We start from the raw sequence: 6,000 nt of genomic DNA, 5'->3' as shown, positions 1-6,000 counted from the left end.
TCCCATCAGCTCTCATAATGATGAGCAAAACAGGAGTTGTCGTCCAGCATCAGGAGGGCCACATAAAATGACAAGGCAGGTCCAGATTAATCCCACAGGCCTTGCATTTCACACGTGTGTTCATATGTTGGCTGTGGCATGTAGGTTTATTATGCGAACAAAAGGAGAAATTATCAAAATCTTGGAAATGCATGTTAATCTCTTACAAACCACATTGTTTTGAAAAAGATAAATGAAATGTTTCTGTGTGGTATATCATATCCCCATACATTTCCTTTCTACAAGTGCCTGTGGCCTCTTCTACACTGCCAGACAATCTGCTTTGAACTGGATTATGTGGCAGTGTAGACTCATACAACCCAGTTCAAAGCCGATAACTGTGGATTATTTTATAATCTAGATTATATGACAATGTAGACAGGCCTGTGTGTTTTATAAGGGGTGAGTTTACCCTCCCATTTGGTGGGGAAACTGAGGTCCCTTCCAGATAAGCCCTATATCCCAGGATCTGATCCCAGGTTTTCTGTTTATCTCAGATTATCTGGCAGTGTGGACTCATATAATCCAGTTTAAAGCAGCAAAGTGGGATCAGATCCTGGGATATAGGGCCCTGAAGTCCCTTCCATACAGCTGTATAAAATCCACATTGAACTGGATTATATGGCAGCATGGACTCAGCAGGCCTGTAGCGAGGGGGGGGGGGGGGGTTAGGGGTTCAACCCCCCCCCCCGAAATTTTTCAGGTTATAAAAAAAACCTGGTTTACTCATGAATTTTAACTGGTTAACCAAATCCCCATGCTAAGTCTATGAGACACAAAACATTAAGAGTCCCTCCAGGCACTATTTCAAGCAAATATTGACAGGTTTGTAGCGGGGAGGGGTGTGTGCTAGGGGTTAACCCCCCCCCCCCCCGAAATTTTCAAAACCCCTCCCGAATTTTTTTTCTGGCTACGGCCCTGGGACTCAGATAACCCAGGGCCCTTCCACACAGCCATATAAACCATACATCAAAGGAGATAATCCACAGTATCTGCTGGGTCAAACTTTCCCTGAAAACACAGGTTCACAGTCTGGGAGTGATCCTGGATTTATCGCTGACCCTGTAACCCCAGGTGTGGCGGTGGTCAGGAATGCCTTCGCACAATTAAAACTTGTGCACCAGCTGCGCCCATACTTAAGACATCAGACTTGGCCATGGTAGCCCACGCCTTGGTTACATCCCGTTTGGACTACTGCAACACTCTCTACATGGGGCTGCCTTTGAAGACAGTTCAGAAACTGCAACTGGTTCAGAGATGGGCAGCCAGATTACTAACCGGAGTGCCTTACAAGGAGCAGACAACACCTGTTACGGCAACTCCACTGGCTGCTGATCTGCTTCCAGGCTAAATAAAAAGTGCTGGTCATTACCTATAAAGCCCTAAACAGTTTGGGCACTGTTCCGTCCCCCAGGACGATGGTTTGCCTTACTTATTGGTCGTTTGTTTGTTTTCCCTCCTTTGCATTTTGTTTCAGCCTCTGGCTGCAAAAGCCCAGGAAAGGTGGCTTGAAGTCTGCAAGAGCTGGCTGCAGTTTTCTTTGCAATGATTGGTCAAAGAGTACAACATCTTAGGACCGCCCTTTTTACCAGGGTCTAGTCTCCATTTTAGAGTTTCATTCTGGCTATAGTCTTCCAACGTGCTGGAGCTGTGCAAGGCTAACTGGGACAAATCATCCTCAAAACCAGGCCAATCTAAGCCTATCCAAATTAGATAAGTATTGAATTATACTGATCTGGAATAGGAAATCTAGTTAGAGGAGCAGGGTTATTCCATCGCTTCTAGAACTAATCTTTGCTGTAAAGATAGGGAAGGAAAGAGTTTCTCCTTCTAATATAGACAGCGTGATTAGGGTATAGTGGTTTTATAATCACCTTTGCCTTCTGGAACCAGGGATAATTCTGCAACTAAAACCTATGGAAATTTGTTTCATTTTCTGCAACTTTAAGATCTGTGCCAGGTTTACAACCTTGTATGAATAAACATCCTTTTTTGAAGTTCTCCAGACTCAGTCGTTCAATATTTTAGGACAGCTTATAGGGATTTGCAGTTCGCCCGGATAAAGGACGGCACGTTTCAGCTTTATAGTTTTTTTTTTATTGTCTGGCGGACGGCACAGTTTTGAGGACGATCAGCGGTTTTCCGCTTGAGCTAGCCTGCACGGCCATAGAGACTTTGATTTTGTTGGTCTGTTGCAGTGAAGCTTGCTGCCATTCCTTCAGCCTCTGCAGTATCCTGCTCTTCAGCTGCGGCTGTTTCTGCAATTGCACGGCTGTGCAAAACCCAGCAATCTACCCCGAGCTCCTTCGGTGGCAGGTATCGAGCCGCGGAGCTCCAGCAGCAGTCTTTGGGCTCACACAGAGGTGGTGAGTCCAGAAGCACCAGGCCGGGACCCAGATAAGCCTGGCAACTCCAAAAGAAAGTTCTGGCTGAGTCTTCACAGTGGCTAGGATCTCGGCCGGGACAGTCGCCCGGCGGTGGTGACCTGCCTCATGGTCTGGCGGTGGTGACCTGCCTCATCATCCTGCGGTGGTGACCTGCCTCATTGACCTGCGGCGGTGACCTGTCTCATCATCCTGCGGTGGTGACCTGCCTCATTGACCTGCGGTGGTGACCTGTCTCATCGTCCTGCGGGGAGGAGGCGTCTCTTCTCTCCTCCTTTCCAAAGCCAGCCTCGGTGCTCCTTCGGCGGCAGGCCTCGAGCCGCGGAGCACAAGGTGCTTGAAAATTTGGCGAAGTCGCCATTTTGGCAGTTTACGTCACTCGGGCAAGGGAGGTATCAAGTGGCAAGTTGCTGTCAGTTGGCATTTTGCAGCTTGCCTACCAAAGTTTGGCGCCAAAGGTCACAATCTTTGTAAAGTATAGTTACTTAGTGATATATATTGATATGGTTAAGTGCTGTGAATTGTATTATATATTGAATTTGCTTTTATTGTAAATTTACTTGCAGGTATATTGCATTTGCCTTTGTTGTAAATTTACTTGCTATTAAGAATACATAATGTCTATGCAATTTCAAGATGATGCAGATGGTATACCTCCTTCTGAGGCTGAAAGTAGGAATGAAAGGCCCCAAAGGATAAAGCACCCTTCAGCCAAGATGCTAGCCCATCTAATAGATGAAAAGGAGCTCCTCCATGTGAGGTTAGGTTCGGCATGGGAGCGAATTGTAACATTAATGGACAGAATTGAGAGCTTGGGTATTACAAGGGTGCCATCCATATTACAGATAGACCTTGAAGAGACCTTCGGTATTTGGAGGGGTTTGGTGTCTAAGATAGTCCAGGTCCTCGAGCGCATTAACGCCAAGGATTCAGAGTTAGAAATAGTGAGTGTCTTAGCTGACACTAATGAGAAAGAAAATAAGGTGAGGGCAATTCTAGATGCCTTGGAATTTAGTTCTCCATCTGTTAATCTAAGGTCTGAGCCAAAAGGAAATCAGTCTTCCTTATGCAGCCATGAGACCAATCTTTTAAAATCACCTGCTGTGGCACTTAGTCTTAAGTCCAACCGCTCTAGCCAGGTATCTAAGCTAAGGGAGTGTGCATCATCTAAACATAGCCACTCTAGCAAGTCTTCTGCTGCTGGGAGTGCCATCTCTTCCCTAGCTGCCTTGCACATTAAGGAGGCTGCACGTCTAGAGCTAAAGAGCAAGGTAGCGGGGGCGGAGGCTGATGCTAAGGCAGCTGATCTCACCCTTCCCTTTAAAGAAGAAGAGCAACGACTGCAAATAGAACAGGCCCGTAGACAAAGCGAAATGCAAATAGAACAGGCCCAAAGGCAAGGTGAAATAGAAATGCTTAGAATAAGGATGGATGCTACTGCCAAAAAGGTAAGGGCTGAGACTTTGGCCAAGGCCCTAATTGAGCCACTCACAGAAGAAAATGTAAGTCAGTTGCCGAAGCAGGACCCTTCTTCCAAGGTGCTTGTGCATCTTAATAGCTTAAACAGCCAGTTTTCGGATGAGGAACAGGAAGACTTCTCTCCTTACCCAGAGCAGGGCCCCAAAGTCACTTTTGAGTTTCCTGCAGAGCAGAGCGTCATAGCGGGGAGCTCACCCTTGCCCGAGCTACCTGTGCCTCCTGCTAAATCCCTAGGTCAGTCAATCAGGGCCTCAAGGCCAAGTGCTAGTTGGCCCTTACAGACAGCTGCACAGGGAGCCACCGATTCGTCAGTGGTCGATGTCATCCCTCCAAGAGGCCAAAGGTTGACGCAAGGTGCACGGTGGGAGTCCACTCCACAACAGCAAACTCCTCAATTGTTCCCTTCGACGCCAGAGTCCCAGCTTGTCTCCATCATCAGAAGCCCCAGAAGAGATCTTAAGGACAAGGGTGTCGAAAAGTTTTCGGACAAGCCTGAGGAATTTCTTCTCTGGAAGGCCACCTTCCAGAGAGCAATCAGAGACTTAAAGTTATTGCCTGAGGAAGAACTGACTCTTCTGGCTGCATGGTTGGGCCCAGCCTCATCCTCACAAGTTAAGAAGATCTACGCAGCCCACGTAGCCGATCCCGACAAAGCCCTGGAAAAGGCCTGGGCCAGGTTGCAGCAGAGGTATGGGGCCAGCACAGAGATTGAAGCATCTCTTATGGACAAGCTCCAAAGGTTCCCAGCTTTGAAACTCAAAGACTTCAAACTCTTGTGGGACCTCAGCGATCTCCTTACGGAATTAGAGTCGGCCAAGGAGAATCCAGAACTGCCCGGTTTGAAGTGCCTCGATCAGCACCTGTCCCAGAGGCAGATCTTGACCAAGCTGCCCTTCACTTTGCAAGAACGCTGGGGACAGGAGGTCTTCAACTACAAGGAGGCCCACTCCCAGGCATACCCTCCATTTTCTCATTTGGTCCAGTTCATCACCAGGGCGGCCAGAGAAAGGAATGATCCGCAGACGGACCTCCCCACCTTATACCAAGGGACCCAGCCAGAGAAGGCACCTAAAGTGGAGAAAAAACCATCCAGAGAGGCCAAAAGACCGGTTAGTGTTAAGGCTGTTGAAACTCAGCACAGGGCCAACGAATCCAAGTCAGAGGTGAAGGAGGTGCTCTGCCCCATTCACCAAAAGCCTCACAGTTTGGCCAACTGCCGGGAATTTGGCAAGAAGCCTTATAAAGAAAGACAACAGATTGTACAGAAGCTGGGCATATGTTTTAGGTGCTGTGGAGCAACTCCTCACTTTGCATCCAACTGCAAAGAGGACGTCAAATGCGCAAGGTGTAACAGCCTTAAGCATTGCACCGCGATGCACAACTCTGACGCTGTCTCCCACGCCAAAGGGGACACGTCTTCCAAAGAAGGGTCATCTACTGAAGCCACCAACATGCAGACCGCGTCACGGATGCAGGAGGATGCTCCATCGGTCGCCTGTACTGAACTATGCTCTGACGTGCACCAGTTCAGAGTCTGCCATCCCATCTGCCTAGCAGATGTATATCCAGCCAGAAGACCTTGGCTTAAAAAGAGACTTTACGTGGCGTTGGATTCACAAAGCGACGCCTCCCTGGCGACTCCAGAGTTTTTCCAACTGTTTGACATAAAAACCCAGACGGTCGACTACACCATGTCCACCTGTGTAGGGAAGAAGAAGTTGCAGGGTCGCATAGCATCCGGCTTTGTTGTCTCCTCTTGTGACCAGAAGAGACTGTTCGAGTTACCAGACCTCATTGAGTGTTCCTCTATTCCCCGGAACAAAAGGCAGATTGTCACCAGAGAAGTCGTGGAAGCCCATCCTCACTTGCGAAAGCTGAAGAACGCCTTACCTGCTTTCCGTCCAGATGTGGACATTGCCCTTCTGCTTGGTGCGGACTGTCCGAACTTGTTCTATGTGAACGACCAAGTTAAGGGACCTCCAGGGGCGCCCATTGCTCAGCTGCTACCACTAGGCTGGACAGTTACAGGCCCGGTGTGCATAAATAGGATGCACCCTCCATCGTCGGTGGGCACTCGTCAAGCGCACATGCTTCAAGG

This window comes from Anolis carolinensis, chromosome 4 (genome assembly GCF_035594765.1).
Source record: "Anolis carolinensis isolate JA03-04 chromosome 4, rAnoCar3.1.pri, whole genome shotgun sequence".
NCBI classification, from domain to species: Eukaryota; Metazoa; Chordata; class Lepidosauria; order Squamata; family Dactyloidae; genus Anolis; species Anolis carolinensis.
The sequence above is the reverse complement of the archived record's forward strand: the minus strand, read 5'-3'. Positions refer to the sequence as shown.